Genomic DNA, 20199 nt, shown 5'->3' with positions numbered 1-20199 from the left:
TCAGTGACACTGCGGGCAGTACTGAGCACCTCTATCCGTGTGTGTAACACTGCTTACTGTGTGTGTAACACTGCTTACTCTCTCTGTGTGTGTGTGCAACACTGCTTACTCTGTGTGTGTGTGTGTGTTTGTGTGTGCGCAACACTCCTTAACCTCTGTGTGTGTGTGTGTGTGTGTAACACTGCTTACTCTCTCTGTGTGTGTGTGCAACACTGCTTACTCTCTGTGTGTGTGTGTGTGTGTGTGTGTGTGTGTGTGTGTTTGTTTGTGTGTGCGCAACACTCCTTAACCTCTGTGTGTGTGTGTGTGTGTGTGTGTGTGTAACATTCCTTACCCTGACTCTGTGTGTGTGTATATAACTTGGTGCAGCAAACCCCAAATCCTGATACTATGTGTGTTTGTGTCTGTAACTGGGTGCAGACCCCCTCCCCCAACAAGTTTGCTGCGATATTGTATGGCTTCTCTTTTTGTCATTGTTGTATGTGGTGTTTTATAGAAGTTGACATCAATTTCCATCTTCTCTTATGCTGCGGGAATTATTAATGTCAGGTTAATTTTTATGGACTACTTGGTACTTTTTATTACCAACTATTTTCCCTAAAGTAACACTGAAGTTGCATTGTATTATATTTCAGAGGAATTAATGGTGGTGGCGGAGTTGTTTGACACTGACATGATAGGAACTACCAAACGTCAGGTGCCGGCTGTCATATTTTTTTAAATTAGGTTCATTGTCTCTCTGGTTCCTGGGATTTTTGCAGTCTTGACTTCTATTTATAAATGTGTTGTGTTTTTTTTGTTTTCTTTTAAAATACCCTCTAACACAAATATTTTCTAAGAGTCCCCATATGTTTATAAATGAATATTAACTATCTACCTTATGTTTGTATATTTATCACGTTCACCATCTGTCTAGGGGATATACATCAATATTTACCAGGCAACAATTTTAGCCCTATAATTATCTACCAAAAACCTGTTAATGTCTTTAATTTGTTACTGGTTTTTGTTATCGATGGCTCAGTTTGAGTCAAATGACATCTCAGTTTCAAAGTGTTGTCAGTTCACCAGTGTAAAGATGTTTTGAAGTCCCAGCATCAATCTTTGCATTAAAATGTTATTACAGGGTGATAAGCCCCATATTACATTTGGCTGCTGCAAGTCTTTGGTTAACAAGAGGATGGATAATGGTCAGAATTGGGATCTGATGTTGACTGATTGAGGAATATGGGAGTTATATATGAAAATATGCTTTAGAGGTGCATTCGGTACCATTCTGGATTTGCCAAATTCTGTGCGGAAACTGCTTATAAATAAGATGGTCAACTTTGTGCAAATCGGCAGGGGATAATTTGCATTAACCATAATACTCAGCAGGACAGGTTGGGAAGTTTGGCTGTATCCAGTTTTCCCATCTGTGTTTTCCATGAGATAGAACACTGGTGTAAGTAAATATTCTGTATCCCTTTAAAAAGCTTCTGGTCTGTGCAGACCACATTCTCTGCTCTTCCCAGCCCAGTCAGGCGTTCTCAGAATTAATTCTCAAGTGCGGCGAGTATGTGAAGCGAAGGATATTGAATATTGCAGATCTCTTCCTGTTGTGAGTGGCACAATATGATATAATAACTGTGTACATGAAAGGGTTAGCAGTCAGCGGAATGCCAGGTGCAGGATAATATCACCCCACACGCTGCTTGTTGCAGAGAGTCTTCAATCCCACACCTTCCGCTCTGCACGGCTGCAGTTGCTTCCAGCACAGAGATATGCTCACATCTCCCAGCCAGACTGTCCCTTCTGCAGACTGATCTGAATGAGAGGGTAAGTGAGGAACCCCTGGGGGCAAGACTGCCATGAGGAGCTTGAGAGAATGGACTGCTAAGGGGTCGCTTATTCTGGGAGAGAGAGACACCAGGGGGACTGGTGACAGAACCATAATACTGGGAGAGGGGGAGAGAGAGACACCAGGGGGACGGGTGACAGAACCCTGATACTGGGAGAGGGGGAGAGAGATGACGGAGACTGGTGACTGAACCCTGATACTGGGGGAGAGAGAGAGACACCATGGGGACAGGTGACAGAACCCAGATACTGGGAGAGGGGGGAGAGAGAAGACAGGGGGACGGATGACAGAACCCAGATATTGGGAGAGGGGGGAGAGAGAAGACAGGGGGACGGATGACAGAACCCTGATACTGGGAGAAAGGGAGAGAGAGAGGAGATAGGGGGACTGGTGACTGAACCCTGATACTAGGAGAGGGGGAGAGAGAAGACAGGGGGACGGATGACAGAACCCTGATACTGGGAGAAAGAGAGAGAGAGAGGAGATAGGGGGACTGGTGACTGAACCCCGATACTGGGAGAGGGGGAGAGAGAAGACAGGCGGACTGGTGACTGAACCCTGATACTGGGAGAGGGGGAGAGAGAAGACAGGGGGACTGGTGACAGAGCCCTGATATTGGGAGAGAGGGAGAGGGAAGACAGGGGGACGGGTGAAAGAACCCTGATACTGGGAGAGGGGGAGAGGGAAGACAGGGGGACGGGTGACAGAACCCTGATACTGGGAGAGGGGGATAGAGAAGACAGGGGGACTGGTGACTGATCCCTGATACTGGGAGAGGGGGAGAGAGAAGACAGGGGGACTAATGACTGAACCCTGATACTGGGAGAGGGGGAGAGAGAAGACAGGCGGACTGGTGACTGAACCCTGATACTGGGAGAGGGGGAGAGAGAAGACAGGGGGACGGGTGACAGAACCCTGATACTGGGAGAGGGGGAGAGAGAGAAGACAGGGGGACGGGTGACAGAACCCTGCTACTGGGAGAGGGGGAGAGGAAAGACAGGGGGACTGGTGACAGATCCCTGATACTGGGAGAGGGGGAGAGAGAGAAGACAGGGGGACGGGTGACAGAACCCTGATACTGGGAGAGGGGAAGACAGGGGGACTGGTGACTGATCCCTTATACTGGGAGAGGGGTAGAGAGAAGACAGGGGGACTAATGACTGAACCCTGATACTGGGAGAGGGGGAGAGAGAAGACAGGGGGACTGGTGACAGAACCCTGATACTGGGAGAGGGGGAGAGAGAAGACAGGGGGACTGGTGACAGAACCCTGATACTGGGAGAGGGGGAGAGAGAGACACCAGGGGGACGGGTGACAGAACCCTGATACTGGGAGAGGGGGAGAGAGAAGACAGGAGGACTGTTGACTGAACCCTGATTCTGGGGGAGAGCGAAAGAGAAGACAGGGGGACGGGTGACAGATCCCTGATACTAGGAGAGGGGGAGAGGGAAGACAGGGGGACTGGTGACTGATCCCTGATACTGGGAGAGGGGGAGAGAGAGAAGACAGGGGGACGGGTGACAGAACCCTGCTACTGGGAGAGGGGGAGAGGGAAGACAGGGGGACTGGTGACAGATCCCTGATAATGGGAGAGGGGGAGAGAGAAGACAGGGGGACTGGTGACAGAACCCTGATACTGGGAGAGGGGGAGAGAGAAGACAGGGGGACTAATGACTGAACCCTGATACTGGGAGAGGGGGAGAGAGAAGACAGGGGCACTGGTGACTGAACCCTGATACTGGGGGAGAGAGAGAGACACCAGGGGGACTGGTGACTGATCCCTGATACTGGGAGAGGGGGAGAGAGAAGACAGGGGGACTAATGACTGAACCCTGATACTGGGAGAGGGGGAGAGAGAAGACAGGCGGACTGGTGACTGAACCCTGATACTGGGAGAGGGGGAGAGAGAAGACAGGGGGACGGGTGACAGAACCCCGATACTGGGAGAGGGGGAGAGAGAGAAGACAGGGGGACGGGTGACAGAACCCTGCTACTGGGAGAGGGGGAGAGGAAAGACAGGGGGACTGGTGACAGATCCCTGATACTGGGAGAGGGGGAGAGAGAGAAGACAGGGGGACGGGTGACAGAACCCTGCTACTGGGAGAGGGGAAGACAGGGGGACGGGTGACAGAACCCTGATACTGGGAGAGGGGGAGAGAGAAGACAGGAGGACTGTTGACTGAACCCTGATTCTGGGGGAGAGCGAGAGAGAAGACAGGGGGACGGGTGACAGATCCCTGATACTAGGAGAGGGGGAGAGGGAAGACAGGGGGACTGGTGACTGATCCCTGATACTGGGAGAGGGGGAGAGGAAAGACAGGGGGACTGGTGACAGATCCCTGATACTGGGAGAGGGGGAGAGAGAGAAGACAGGGGGACGGGTGACAGAACCCTGCTACTGGGAGAGGGGAAGACAGGGGGACTGGTGACTGATCCCTGATACTGGGAGAGGGGTAGAGAGAAGACAGGGGGACTAATGACTGAACCCTGATACTGGGAGAGGGGGAGAGAGAAGACAGGGGGACTGGTGACAGAACCCTGATACTGGGAGAGGGGGAGAGAGAAGACAGGGGGACTGGTGACAGAACCCTGATACTGGGAGAGGGGGAGAGAGAGACACCAGGGGGACGGGTGACAGAACCCTGATACTGGGAGAGGGGGAGAGAGAAGACAGGAGGACTGTTGACTGAACCCTGATTCTGGGGGAGAGCGAGAGAGAAGACAGGGGGACGGGTGACAGATCCCTGATACTAGGAGAGGGGGAGAGGGAAGACAGGGGGACTGGTGACTGATCCCTGATACTGGGAGAGGGGGAGAGAGAGAAGACAGGGGGACGGGTGACAGAACCCTGCTACTGGGAGAGGGGGAGAGGGAAGACAGGGGGACTGGTGACAGATCCCTGATAATGGGAGAGGGGGAGAGAGAAGACAGGGGGACTGGTGACAGAACCCTGATACTGGGAGAGGGGGAGAGAGAAGACAGGGGGACTGGTGACTGATCCCTTATACTGGGAGAGGGGGAGAGAGAAGACAGGGGGACTAATGACTGAACCCTGATACTGGGAGAGGGGGAGAGAGAAGACAGGGGCACTGGTGACTGAACCCTGATACTGGGGGAGAGAGAGAGACACCAGGGGGACTGGTGACAGAACCCTGATACTAGGAGAGGGGGAGAGAGAAGACAGGGGGACTGGTGAAAGAACCCTGATACTGGGAGAGGGGGAGAGGGAAGACAGGGGGACTGGTGACAGAACTCTGATTCTGGGGGAGAGAGAGACACCAGGGGGACTGGTGAAAACCCTGATACTGGGAGAGGGGGAGAGAGAAGACAGGGGGACGGGTGACAGAACCCTGATACTGGGAGAGGGGGAGAGAGAAGACAGGAGGACTCGTGACAGATCCCTGATTCTGGGAGAGAGAAGACAGGGGGAGTGGTGACAGAACATTAATATACATCTATGACAGGAGATATTTCTAGATATCCATGACTGATAAAGCATTGGTGGTCTCTGGTTCTGTATTTCTTGAGATGAAGACGTTTTGCTAAACATATCTGTATTTTTGGCTTGCTTTAGCACTGTGCGAGAACAATACAATATAAATGGTTGAGCAGCACAAATTATCCCATTAATCATCCTAATGACTCGAGACACCCGTCACTCCTGGGATCCTAGCGCTGAGATCTGATTCTTAGAGATGGGTAAACTCTACTTGTGATCAGTTCGCCGGAGTCTTTTAACGGCTGACTATCTGGTGACTCTGTTCACTGGTCTGGAAAAATCTGAAAGCAGCATCTACATTTGACGAACAGGAAATGTTGTTCTTGTTTTGTAATACGCAGAAAACGCATCATCTTCCAGCTTCTAAAAAAGTCCAAAATGACAAATATTAGTTACAAAGAAAATGACGGTGTTTCAGGCTTGGGTAAACTTTAGACACCGCCTGTCTATCCCTGTTCCATTGTGAGAAATTTATGGGTTGCTGTGATTGTGATTGACCTACTTAATGTTTTTTTGTTTTTTTTATGTCCCCTGCAATAACAGTTCTTGTTGAGGATAAGTGGGTTTTAATTGTCGGTAACGTATTGCAGGGTCCTCCTGGAGCTCAGTTACTTTGTATAGACCTGATTTCGTGATGCTTCAACGTAAGTGGTTCCACTGGACTGGAAGTGTCAACATTTGTCTTGTGCCCTATGTCAGGGGCAATCGCAGGATTTGTAGAGGGGGGGGTTTCCACACCACGCCACCAGTGGGCGTGACCAGCATGCATGGGGGGCGTGGCTATAATATTAGACAGTGCTTGGCTGCTCTCCAACTCTCCCTATCCCCATAATATACATGGGCAATGCTGCGTGGACTACTGCTATGTGCACCCAGCTCTCCCTTTTCAAGCAGAGCCGTGTGAAGCGGGGGCAGGGTCCAGCCACCTCAATTATACAGTGCTCCAGGCTTTGAGGGGGATTTCCAGGCACTAGGAACCCCCCCCCCCCCCCCCCTTCCCAGGTTTGCCTCTGTATGTAGTAAGCAAGTGAAGCCTGGATAGGCCTTTTTCAGCCTGCACAGCAGGAGAACTGTGAGCTGGAGGAAGCTAGCCAGAGAACCAGCGTTCTCGCCTAACAGACCAACTTGGCTTCTTGGTCGGACTATGTTATGCTCGCTCCCTGGGCGCTCTCCTGTACATCTCAAAGCCGTACTGAATGAAGCTTGCACGAGAGGGCGGGCATTGGTCGCTGGATATAGTGCTCTTTCCTCGGTGAACAGCATTCTGGGCGATCTTTGTGTTTTTGTTCGGTTGATAGAGTTAGAGGAGCTGGTGGCTATTCTGCCTTAAGAAGAGAAGTCTTTATTTTTTTCTCAAATGTCCTATTGGAAATTGGATAACTCCCTGGATAAACACACTGTCAGTTGTGGTTATTGATGGCAGTAGCCGTGTATTTTGTTTTCCTAGGAAGACGTCCAGTCCTTTCTCAAATTTCTCTACCGAGTCTCTCCGTACCAGTTCTTGTGTGAGCGCATTCCCCGTGCTCATCGCTCTTATGGTGAAGAACCATGTTTTCAGGTGATGACTAAATCTATCTTCTTCCGAACACAAGGGGGTAACCTCGTGCCCTCTACAGGGACCTTCTACTAAACAGGATGTCAGAATTTTCTGCATAGGCTTTGGGGGCACATTTATCAATATTCACATAAAGTGAAAAGTAGTTTTCAATCCTTATCGCAATGATAAGGATTGAACGACTTCTCACATTTATGTACAGCCGTGCACAGAAACAGCAGTTCCGAAAAACTGCTGTTTCAGTGATAAAAAAAAACATACTTACCCCCCTCTTTGGAAGCGCTGTCTTCGGGTCTTCTCTTCACTCTTTAATTGCGCATGTCCAGTTCCAAGAACTGGACATGCGCACACAGATCCCCTCTCTGTCTCTGCAACGATAGTTGCAGAGAGAGAGCTGTGAGTGACAGGGAGGGATCATGTGATCCTTCCACACATGCGCTGTCCAGCTCTGCTCTCCGGAGCAGAGCTGACAGCATTAGATTTCCTCAATTCGGATGATGTACGCCAGCTTCAGACAGACATACATTTAGTTTAGTCTTTGCCGATAACTTCTGTATCCCTTGTTAATTTTAGTCCGTCATGTCTGCGCTCCACAGTTCTATGGAATCCTTTTATCCTCATGGAAAATTGAACATAATTCGAGCAAGATGTTGATTCTGCGCCGCTATCCGCAATTTCTACTATACCGAAATTGTGTATCCTGTATTGTGCAGTTGAGGTTTGTACCAAGGTGCAAATTTGCTCCCTTTTTTTTTTTTTTTTTTTCTGCTTTGATTTATTTTTGCTGTACTCCTAACACTTAAATGAGGCCCATAATATTAAACTCTGAGGACTAGAATTGGTCCCTCTTGTCAGTGGCAGTGATATGAGTGGTGCAATTAGCAAATCGATTCCTTAATACAAGTCCTTCCTCTGTCTCCGCTACCGGCTGAAGGCCCTTAAGGGTGTATAAAACACTGATGTCAATTCTGAAGGGCTCTTCAGCTTCCCTTGTCTAATACTGAATGACTCCCAGCTCTGCTGTGTAGTGCTGATTCCACACTCTCTCCAACTTTGTTTTCATTTATTTTTGTGTAATGGATTGTCAAGATTTTCGCCTTTTTTATACTGCAAAATCCGTTTTCTGGAATTTAGACGGACGCCAGCTGTGATGCGCTCCGTCCTCTATCGCCGCAGCCAAGTGGCTGAACCGCTTACAAATGTAATTCTGGCACCTTGAATTTCCGTGCGAGTTCTAAAGAACTCCTTGGCTGCTTACATTCCCAGTCTGTGCGGATATGGTACTTCTGTGTCTTTAAATCAAGCTGGCTAATACAGTTTCCTGGCTGGCCGTTGACATCTTCCATATTTTTCTCCCCCTTTTGGTCGAACCTTTTAAAGTTTTAATTATTTATTTACATTTTGCTTTGTTTTTTTGTTTTCAATACCGCCTGAGCTGCTTAATCAATAAATTAATCATTGGTAATCCGTTTTTAGAATGCCATATTTCTTCAGCCAGACAAAGCGCAGGATTCTGAAGTTCGCATAGTGATACGTCGCCGTGAATGGGAAATTTAATTTTCCATGTCAAACGAGAAGCCCATAGCTTTTAAAACTTAATGGATGCAAGGTTTCCAAAGCTTAAGAACTTCCCGGGTGACAAAGTTTCCCAGTCATTGTGGTGTATTTACTAAGGGGTCAATTTATCATGAAAACACCCGTATACACCCTATACCTCAAAGGGCCACATAAGATTCTCAGGGAAGCCTAACTAACAAGGATGGGGGCGGCAAAAGTACCACTGCGATCCTTTTTCCCATTATCACCGCTGGGTTATTTTGGTATTTAGTAACATCTAATGGAATCCTTGTTATAAAAAAAAAAAAAAAAAATGTTGTGAGAACTATTAGTTGTTGTTTTACATTATTTGTACTTTTTTTTTTCTTTCTTTTGAAATCACTGTGGTCAACTGCAAAGTTTCATAACACAATTCTGCATGAAAGTAAAATTCATTGTTGGTAAGCAAACCCCTGGCTTTCTCAGGAGGCTGTGATGTAAATAAATGCAGCCTTTATGAATGAATGGTTGGACTGGTTTCCTGCACGATCGGTTCATCTACTGATAACATAGGAAGAGCTGGCAGGGCGGTTTACGTGTGGTTAATCACCACAAATAACCTTCTCAGAAGAAAACACATTTGTTTATTCTGAATTTCAAACAGACCAGTTCATACACGTCAGTCAACCTATGTCATGGTTCATCTCAAGAGGTAATGATGTTGATGTTGGCTTTGTAATGCTCAGACGCACTTGGCTGATGTTCTCTAACTTTCATCTTGCTGTTTGGGTGCAGTCGGCCCTGGAAAATGTTCTAGCATGTAGATTGGCAATGAGAAAACTGATCATGCTCACACCACAAACCTATTAACCAGCTTGGATTAAACCTTTATATTTATTCTCCATTCTGCTCTCGGTTGTTGCAACTATCTGTAATACTGTGTGACGACCGGGTGTAGAATGGTAACGCTTGCCGGAGTTCGCAGTACTGAACCTGGAGGCGCAGAGTTTAACGAACCCCTGGTCTTTGCCAGGAACCCCCGCAAGGAGGTTTGCTCTTAGCTGCTAGGGACGCTAAGTTTGCGGTTCTGCAAGACAGTTGCCGGCGAAGCGTAGGTAAGTAATCAGACAAACCAGGGTCAGTACCCGCCGAAGAATGCAGAACTAAATCAGAACCAGCGGATAGTCAGACGGGCCAGGGTCAATCCATAGAGCAGAATGGAGCCAAATTGGAATCCAAAAAACGAAGTCAGACAATGCAGGATCAAACCAGGAACGAGCAGGAACAATCCAGGAGGAGTAGTGCAGCAAGCCAGGTCAATACCGAAAGGAGCAGGAAGCGCTGGAGAAGAGGAGACCTGAGACCCTAATGGTGCCAGAGCAAGTTTTAGATGCAGGCAGAGACTGATTGGATCCCCCCCCTCCGCTGCTCCGGAGCATTTGCTGCCGAGCAACAGAGACGCAAGGGGACCCAGAAGAGAAGTCGGTGGAGTAGCTGCGTGAGGTGCTCCCGGCCGGTAGAGACAGGTGGCCGTCCCCAAGCAGGAAGCGAACTGCGGTGACCATGCCTGACATACTGACCTTTTTAAATTTTACTTTTTGGTCAATGGTGGAAGAAACATAGAGCAGGTAGTAATTAGTTGGGACCAGTCGCTTTATAAATCTACAATTGACTGTTCAGTAGTGATGTTGACGTTCTTGGTGATGTAGTACCTACCGCGTTGTTAGTGGTGAACAGTGGTCAACCTTCAAAATTGCTCCTTCAGCTATGTCTTTCTAGATATACTGTGAGACCCACTCTGATTAAGACCCCATGGGTCTCTAAGAAAGACATGGGATTGGGCACATGGACACCCCACCCCCTGTTTGTTTAAGGGGAAAAAAAATAAAATAAAGTAATTTGGGCCTCTCCGCACCCACTAGACTCTAGGCAGGTACCTAGGTTGCCTAATGGTTAATCCAGTCGTGCTGTGAATTTCTGAATGATGTATAGCTAACGGTGATGGACAACAGGTGGCCCACCTAGACCTCACCTGCGGACCCCATCGCCAGGGGCAAATGCAGGATTTATAGAGGGGGGTTTCCACACCACGCCGCCAGTGGGCGTGACCAGCATGCATGGGGGCATGGCTATAATATTAGACGGTGATTGGCTGCTCTCCAACTCTTCCTATCCCTATAATATACATGAGCAATGCTGCGTGGACTACTGTTAGGTGCACGTAGCGCTCCTGTTCAAGCAGAGCCGTGTGAAGCGGTGGCAGGGTCCAGCCACCTCAATTATACAGTGCCCCATGCTTGAAGGGGGTTTCCAGGCACTAGGACGCCCCCCCCCCCCTCGGTTTATCTATGATCACCTAGTTCATTGTCAGATTTATTTTGTTGTCTTTGAAACACTTGTTTAAATGCCTGCTGATCTGATACCACAGATAGGTGTCTCTTTCTTTGATTAAATGTAATGTTTTCACTAATTAGTCCTGGTTGCCCATCACTGGCTTAGAACCTTTAAGAAAACTACTTTCACCCTCTATCTATGTTCACTTTCCACGTTCAAATCAGTCGAGCCATCCGTCAACACCTATTCACGATCCGTGAAATAACAAGAGGTCTGTGGGCGCGTTACACTATGCGTGTCTAAGAGACAAACGGAAATGAGTCTCTAAATAAAGAATTTAATGTCGGCATTTTCCTGCTGTTATAATCTATGTAGAATAGATTGTTAGCTCCTGTTACACGTGCTGCTCCGCAGATACCACACAAGGGTTTTTGCAGCCGCTTATGGTGGCTGGAGCTGACATTTACGCTGGTGGAGGAAAAACAAGTTTGTATTCTGTCTCACAGGGACCCCTCTCACTGGAGGAAATCCTGCCCCGTCTGTGACTCATTCTATGCAGAGCCAAGCTTCCCATGTAAATGGTGTGTGTGTGTGTGTGTGCGTGTGCGCGTGTGTTTACATGGACAAGAGCGGCAGTGTTCTCGGTGAGACGAGAGTTAACGAGACAGAGCTGTTTGTGTATTCTCCCCTCCGTGTGTGTTGCGTATGTCTCTGCGTACGTGTGAGCCAATGTTTCTGAGAAGAGGGACTTGGTGAGGTATTTGCTGTCTGCCAAGCACATCATTCCGTGAGTATCGCAGCGAGCACCTGGTAGCGCAAACACTTTTGTGTAAAATTGTGGCTGTGATTTGGGAGGAGAGAAAGTACTGAAGAAGTGTAAACAGGAGGGAGGAGGTGCGCACAGCCCTCGCCACAAGACAGGCTCTCTGTATTTCCTTGGTGCGCGGATCACAGACTGTTTCATATTGTGGTGTCTCTGCTTTGTTGTGTAATTTGGCACCGTGGTCTGTTCACCCTGTCATTCAGCAATACTACAGGAGTAGGTAAATCTAAAATGCACATTACGTTACATAGTTATAACATTGGCAGATAGTTAAGTCAACGTTTCAGGACACTAAAGGAAAAGTCCACTTTGGTAGCTTTTTTTGAGGGGCGCGGGTTGTTTAATGTACAAACTAGATCTTTCTTGCAAGTATAACCTCTATCCTATGTACAGTTGTTTGCTAGCTACACTCTGTGATAGAGTGTATCTAGCAGTTGCAGGTCTTTGTCTACGGCTGATCCTTACAGCCAAGTCATCCAGCCAGAGGTTGGAACTGAATAACGTGATTCGCGCGGCGGGTTTGTGAATCGGTGTTGGGCCGCCGGTCACAGAGACGCTGTATGTCTGCCCTTCACAGAGGGAGGTGTAAAGGTGATAAACTCTGTAATAGAATCTCCTATAACACATATAATCCACAGGTATATTTCATCTCTTGAAATGTGCTTGGTTTGATAAGCATTTGATAATGGAGTTTGGCGGCTTTCCCAGATTATCTATTGCAATAGAAAAAAAAACGATGCACCGCCAGTAAGTATCATGGGGCACATTTATCATTATTCACATAAAGTGAAAAGTAGTTTTCAATCCTTATCGCAATGATAAGGATTTAACTACTTCTCACATTTATGTACAGCCCTGCACAGAAACAGCAGTTCCGAAAAACTGCTGTTTCAGTGATAAAAAAAATCATACTTACACCCCTCTTCGGAAGCGCTGTCTTCGGGTCTTCTCTTCACTCTTCAATTGCGCATGTCCAGTTCCAAGAACTGGACATGCGCACACAGATCCCCTCTCTGTCTCTGCAACGATAGAGCGCTGAGTGACAGGGAGGGATCATGTGATCCCTCCACACATGCGCTGTCCAGCTCTGCTCTCCGGAGCAGAGCTGACAGCATTAGATTTCCTCAATTCGGATGATGTATGCCAGCTGCAGCTGTACATTAACATGACAAGTTCCCGGAAAAAATGTTTTTTCGGGACTTGTTAGATTGCGGCCAGGAGCAGTCACCATTCTGTTGAATGGTGACTGCTCCCAAAAACGAAGAGGAGTGCAAAGCAGCAGATATCCATGATATCTGCTGCGATGCCCCCTTAATAAATTTGCGGAGGACACTGTGGGACCTTAATGACCCGTTAAAAGCACTATCGTGCTGTATTAAATATGCCCCCATGACGCTTAAAACGATTTTCTGGCGTCAGACTGTTTTACTAGCATTAAGAAGGCGCTAGTGGATAAGTGTGAAGGGGCCTTTTATCTATCTCGTATCTGTCTCTCATATCTGTCTTCACTGCAAGCTGTTGTCTCTCATCAGCCACTTCCCCATACAATGCAAAACTCTTGTCTTTTGTATCAGAATTTTTACATGTGCATCTTTGGATGTTTTGTTTAGTGGCCTCTGAAGTGCACTCACACAGCGGAGGAAGCTGATGCAATATTCACGCGTAAGTGCACACTCTCCTGGAGTGTAAGGAAACTCCTGAATTTCGGGAGTCCCCCCAGACCTACCAGGTCCTGCTTCTCGATAGACCCTGGATGCAATTCATGGCAACAGTGGGTGAGGCCTGATGCAAAATGCGATGACACAAAACATATCGCCATTCCCCCCCCTCGTACTTGCCGGATCTCCAGGGTAGGGGCGCTCCAAAAGGTTGGCAAGTAGGCTTCATGAGACTGAATCGGCACATAAAATGGGGACTTTCAGTGTGTTGGCTGCAAGTGGTCTTTAAAGAGGCCGCTCTTTGGCTCTCCAGCCAAAACCTACCAAGTTGTGATGGTTGTTGTAGTTGATTTGCCACTGGACATCCAAGCTTGCAATCCATCATCGGGAGCGGACAACACACATTTGAGTCCTGATGGCCACTGTCTTCAGGACTGTGGAGATTGTGTTCAATAGGTCAGTTGATAAATGTCTCTGCTTCTCGGTTTCCATTTGGAAGAAATGGTTTGCAGAAAGGTTACACGAAAAGGTGATTTAGAAGGAATGAAAGTGACTGTATTTTAGCAGAGATCAACCGAGTGTCATCTTGGAGAGAATATTACTTCTTTGAGATTGCTGGGGCTGCAAAACACAATTATATGTACAAGATTGTTCTAGCAATGTATGTGCCTTCTGCTGTGCGGTTTGGTGGTTTCGGGGGGAGGGGGTCAATGTCCAAAGTCGTTCAGCGGAGAAGTGCAAAATGGCAACAGGGCCTCGACGGAGGAGGAACAACTGACATTTTAATGTCGTCACTAATAAAAATGTTAAATGAAAATGTGAAACACCCCTGCGCGTAAATCCTATCGTTCACCCGGGGTTCAGGGTACCCTAGGCTGATACGCTGGTGGCGCCCTCTCGCCTTTAACATAAAATCTGACTTCTTCACCTTACTACGTTTTCATGTTTTCTTTTTACTTTGGAGAATAACTATTCTCTTATATTCTAAATAGAATTTCAGTTTATACCCCACCCTGTCACAATTTTGCGCTCTCGGCAATCTCACGTCCTAGGCTGCAGCCTAGTCAGCCTATTGGCCAATCAGGCCCTGTCGTTCACCTACATACAGCGGTGGCAGACCTTTTATTTTTTTGGCTTAAATTCTAAGATTACAGCCTATTATTTTCCAGGAATTGGTGCTGCTGTGTCTTTGTGCTTCACTGATATCTGTTATATTGATATTCCGCTGTCTAGTGAATACTATTTTAGAACCCAAAATGGCCGCCACGCCGTCTGCGTAGATGACAGATGCACTTTACCTGTGGAATAAAACCGCTTCGTAAACAAGGCCCATTATATTTAATCACATAACAGATACTTAAAACCAGCAATAATAACCATTTAGTTATTTCCAGGAAAGTTGGTGCCCTGTTCTTGGAAATCGGATGTGGGGGGGGGGGGGTGACATTGTTCTTTTAGCCCATATTGAGATTACCAGATGCACAAATTAAAAGTACGAAATTACATTTTTGTATTTATTTTTTTCTTGCTTTTCATTTTTATTTTGCAGAGCTGGGATTATGATAATGAGGTCTCTTGTGTAGCTGTGAACTTGCATGAAGAATCACAGATGCTAATTACACGGTGTGAGTGGGGGGCGGGCTCCTCTGCTACAGTACAACACAATCTGTCTCTCTTGTCCCAATTTTTATGTTTTATTTGTTTTCACACATGAAATGCTGATGTCTCATTCTTGATTTGTTCTGCTGCCTCTTCCCCTCAGCCCCCTCCTCCCTCTTCTCCTAGAGTGCTGTGTGGCTTCCTTTGCCAAGTCAAATGCCCCCCTGTACAGCGTATTCATTTCGTAGGAGAAATCATCCAGTTTTTAAAAACATATATATGAGGGCAAGGAAAGTACTCTAATGTCTGAGAGTTGCTTTGTTTAAAAAAAAAAATTAAAGATTGCAGATTTTTTTTTTTTTTGTGCAGAATAACTTCTACCAAGAGGTTAAACCGGAGGACGGTAAATCCCAATTTTGTTTTGCTGTTGCACTGCAATTCAAGGGTTTTTGGGGGGAGAGGGGGGAGTACTTGGGGTTGCCTTGGTGCTTCACAAGTCCTGGACACGCCCATTATATGATAAGGCCACGCCCTCCCTGTCAGACCAGGTTGGGCTGTGTACCTGTTTATGAAATCCTGAATGTTTGAGGTAAACAACGTGTGTGTGAATTAATGTCAGGGGTGTCTGTCCCAGGAGGGAGATTATTTCATTGCAAGTGCAAACGCTTGTGTGGCTGTGAGTAAATCAGTGACCTGATACACTTCAGGGGCCACAGGGCGCGGCCCTCTAACTATCCAAAGGGCCACACATCAGCCTTAGTCTCGGTAATCCGATAAAACAATACATTTAATAAAACAAAAGACCCACAGGAGTGTAAGAACTGATCAGTCGGTGTTTTAGTGTTACAAGCAACAACGAACACATCTGACGAGCAGAAAGGAGATGGGGGCCGCGGGGTGAGACTCGGAGGGCCGAGTGCAGCTCCTGGGCCGCCTGTTGCCCATCACTGGACAACATTGTGCACGTCAGTCTACGGCTGTGACTCTCTCCGCTCCGTCTTCTATGTCTACGCTTGTTTGTGTGCTCTCCCGCCGTATCCAGTGGAACAGATGGTGCCTGTGTGTGTGCGAGAGTCCGTCCACGTCGCTCCTCGCCTTATTGGATTCAGTGGAGAAATGTGTGAGTCACTGCCTCTCTCCAGCTTTCGGGATTGTGCTGTGACCTTTCTCGTTACTTGACTGCTGGCTTCATTTTTGCATCCGGTGAGGCAGAAAATGGAGACTTTCTACAACGACAGAACTTTGTGCCGTCATCCGTGGAAATATTCGCTGCATGAATGAATTTCAGACACACCGTGTTTTTCGGGTTATTCTCGTTGGGTGTCGACAGCTATTGCGCTCTCCCTAATGTGTCGCGGGTCGGATACATCTGTATCCGACGTAGAAAGTTCAGCGGAGCTTGTGTTTTACCCCAGAGAAACAGAATCAAACAACAAAGACCTGATAGAAGTGTTTTGGCTGCAGGACCCAGAAGAAAGCCAAGGAGATATTTCTTTGTCAAGGACAATTATTTGTTGAGATAGAGGCAGACTCTGGGAAGGACAATTAGTTTGTATGCTGACATCTTATTAGCTACAGCAGTGATGAGCAACGGGCAGCCCTCTGAGCCTCCAAATGTGCCCCCCCCCCCCCCCCATTCACCCCTCCCTCCCTCCCTCGCTCTTTCCTGCTTCAATGTCAACTTTGTTATAGCTTGTAACACTTGTTTACAACACCTGCTGCTATATTATTACAGATAGGTGTCTATTTATTTGATTTAAATGCATTGTTTTTTGTACACATTGTAACACCTTGCTGAATGAAAGTACCACCATACCCAGAAATCTGATCTGCCCAACCACCAGAGGGAGCCCTTGTCCTTGTAGGAGAAACTACTGGCAAAATGTACAGAATTCCTCTAAAGCAAAAGATATCCTTTTATTAAGCGGTATTCAGCAATTAACTGAGCTAATCTCCAGGAGCGAAGGAGGGGAAAGCGAAACAAAAAGCAATTAAAGACTTTAATTAAGTGGTTGCTTTTTTTAGCTACAGCAGAATGAGCCTGCTCAGCGGTTCCTGTAGCCTTTTGCGATTCCTGCGATAGCTTTAACTAAACTTTTGTTAAGTCCTAATGCATTAACCTGTTGTGTTCCAGAATGTCTAGAATAAAGCAGAGTGGTCGTTAAGTGGTCACCGTGGTCAGGCAGACACGGTTCGCTCTACATCCAAGCACTCGGCTATTATTTTGTTTTGCAGCTTTTACTGTGTGTGAGTTAGACTGTAAATTGCTCTAACTCTGGAAGAAGCTGTTTTGAGGGTTGAAAGCTAATGCGTTCTAAGTGTACGAGCTCCGGGTAAGTGACTTTTTTTTTTTTTTTTTTTTCGTAAGATCTTCCAACAACTGAGATCTACTTACATTCAGCATCTTAAATATCAACTTCTGAGAACTGCTGCAAGTTTAAAACACAGCAGTCGATTCTTTTTCCACCAGGACCCATCATATCTTGTACTTCACAGTTATAATATATGTATAACAAAGTCCCCTCCCCCCTCTCCAAATCCCACCACCCCCACCATGTAATAACTAAATAATACATAACACTAGAGAGCAGCCGCTAATTGGGAATAATAGACTCTAATTAAGTAGAGTTTATTTCCATATAATTTTTTTAATGCTCATTAAGCCATGTGGGCTGGGATTTGTACATGCAGAATGCATTATTTAATTGCATGCTTGTGTTTGATTAGGCTAACCTATTGCATCTGCAACATGATATATACATACTTGCCAACTCTCCCGGAATGTCAGGGAGACTCCCTGAAATAGGGGTGATCTCCCTCACTCCCAGAAGAGTCTGGCATTCTCCCTGATGCTGAGCCAGTACAAGATGTGGTTGGCTTCGCCATCTGTGGCATGATGACACAGTTCAGAAATTGTGTCCTATGTCCATGTATTGATGCCTATGGAGGTGGCCGTTTTCATGGAGACCAAGATTTAATCAAAGACTGACAGGTAACACAACATGACTTCAGTAATGGAGACAGAAATGTAAAAGACACTTTAGTCTCTAGAGATTCATTAGCTGCTTTTCTTTAACGCATAGTTGCCTACTCCGGGAGACTCCCGCATTTCTGGGAGACCTCCCGGGAGAGCGGGGCAACCTCCTGGTTCTCGTCCCCGCCATAGATAAGTCGGGGGCGGGGCTTAATGACACAAATAGTGTCATCTTTGCCCCCGCCCCCTGCTGTAATTGGCCAAGATTGTTACAATCGTTAAGGGGGCAGTGCCAAAATGATGCGATTTGTCATGCCCCGCCCCTGCACGCCCACCTCCCCCGGGATCTCCCTGAAGCCAACGAGGAAAAGTTGGCGACTATGGATATATAGGGTCCGTGGATCATACCCAGTGGTCTAGGTTATCGTGAAATGCTGGTGTGATCTTGTCACACAAATATCTTACAGGCACGCAAGTTACTTCTTTTTCTGCCTTGAAGCAATTGCTGTAAAAATGAATATTTTAAAATAATGACTGGTTCTGCAAACACGGTGCACTAGTAGAATGGTTTACTCTTCTGTCCGGCTGACTTGTTAATGTTTTATTTTTATTTTTGTAGTAGAAGATGGATATCTGATTCTTCGCAGGCTTTCAACACTTTAAATGCTATGCAGAGGGTATTAATAACTATTTGTTGCCTTTCTTGAACAGGCAGCAATGATAAGTGCCATCGGAGTCCACTGCCAGCATAACTGTGCCTGGGGGCCATGCCAACCGCTGGCATCTCCTAGTTATGCAGGGAAGGGGGAGTTGGGGGTTGGCTGGCCGTGGCATTCCGCCTAATTATGCGGTTTAATCTAAGGGCTGAAAGAGAGAGCATTCAAGGGAGTCTAATTAGTCTTTCAGCGTACCCCTTGGACACACGCAACACACGTGTCCAGAAAATTCATAAATATGTAATGAGTCGGTCTGCGGTGAGGACTACAGAACAACTCCATTGTAGTACAGAATGTGCATTTCCATATTAACAAGTTTAAATATAGACCGTCAATTTAGTTATGTATGTATAGTACAAGTGGTTTGGCTTGTTTAACTTGCAGATTTCACGACTGACTTGTTTGACTACAAATATATATTTATTTTTTGCACTATATGTAATTGTTGTTAGAATTCAGACACCGTGTGTAATTGAGGGGGTAGATGGACAGCAGAATATTGCAGAAGATTAGGCCAATGCTAGGACAGCAGTTGCAGATTGTCGGCAATGAGAATTTGACCCTCGCCCACTGCATACAATCTCCACACTATTGTATACAGTAAGCCTGATCCCTCTGTGGCTTACCGGGAGCTGTAGAACTACAAGTTCCAGGAAGCCTCACTGGCTAGTATCCAAGCTACTGGGGCACATTTATCATTTAACGTTAAAATAGAGAAATGGTTATCAATCCTTATCGGACGGATAAGTATTGATTCATTTCTCAAATTTATCAAAACCGGAGTACAGAAACAGCAGTCCCGATAATCTGCTGTTTCTGTGGAAAAAAAAATCATACTTACCTGCCTCTTCGGAAGCGCTGTCTTCGGGTCTTCTCCTTACTCTTCAATTGCGCATGCGCACACAGATCCTCTCTCTGTCTCTGCAACGATAGTTGCAGAGAGAGAGCTGTGAGTGACAGGGAGGGATCATGTGATCCCTCCACACATGCGCTGTCCAGCTCTGCTCTCCGGAGCAGAACTGACAGCATTAGATTTCCTCATGTACGCCAGCTGCAGCTGGCGTACATTAACATGACAAGTTCCCGAAAAAAATGTTTTTTCGGGACTTGTTAGATTGCGGCCAGGAGCAGTCACCATTCTGTTGAATGGTGACTGCTCCCAAAAACGAAGAGGAGTGCAAAGCAGCAGATATCCATGATATCTGCTGCGATGCCCCCTTAATAAATTTGCGGAGGACACTGTGGGACCTTAATTATCCGTTAAAAGCACTATCGTGCTTTATTAAATATGCCCCACTGTCATTTCACGTTTTAACTTGCAGTTACTGTAGGGAATCTAGCAGCTTCTGGGTTTAAACGCCGGGATAGCATTGAATCCCATAATTAGATGGCGATAAGTTTCTCCAGAGTTTAATGTTGCGGCAATTTGTACGGTTTGCATCATCAGTGGGGTGGTTGATAGAACAAAATATATATATTAAAAATAGTACAAAACAGTTAACGGGCTCCTATTCTGTATTTTATAGACCAGTATATATAAAATGCCAGCTCGGAAGCAGCTTTGTGAAGCTTAAGAGGATTACGGCCAACTGTTAGTCTATATGTTTAATTGCTAGTGTATTATTAATGGCAGGGTCAATCCAAGGATTAATAATGTGATTTGGA

At 46.6% G+C, this 20199-nt stretch overlaps 1 protein-coding gene across 2 annotated transcripts in view; it reads left to right on the top strand.

Annotated features, from left to right (window-relative positions):
- The window catches only part of TP53I11 (tumor protein p53 inducible protein 11), a 35670-nt gene that overhangs the window by 139 nt on the left and 15332 nt on the right, over positions 1-20199 (top strand). The window contains exon 1 of one of the 2 annotated variants that reach the window (XM_075188355.1): positions 1547-1818. The exons of the other annotated variant lie outside the window; for it this stretch is intronic. The gene's annotated coding sequence lies outside the window, so the exon portion shown is untranslated. Of the gene's footprint in view, positions 1-1546; positions 1819-20199 lie in introns of those variants that run through there. 2 annotated transcript variants of the gene reach the window in all.

Source organism: Mixophyes fleayi, chromosome 10 (genome assembly GCF_038048845.1).
Source record: "Mixophyes fleayi isolate aMixFle1 chromosome 10, aMixFle1.hap1, whole genome shotgun sequence".
Lineage (NCBI taxonomy): Eukaryota > Metazoa > Chordata > Amphibia > Anura > Limnodynastidae > Mixophyes > Mixophyes fleayi.
The sequence above is the reverse complement of the archived record's forward strand: the minus strand, read 5'-3'. Positions and strand labels throughout refer to the sequence as shown.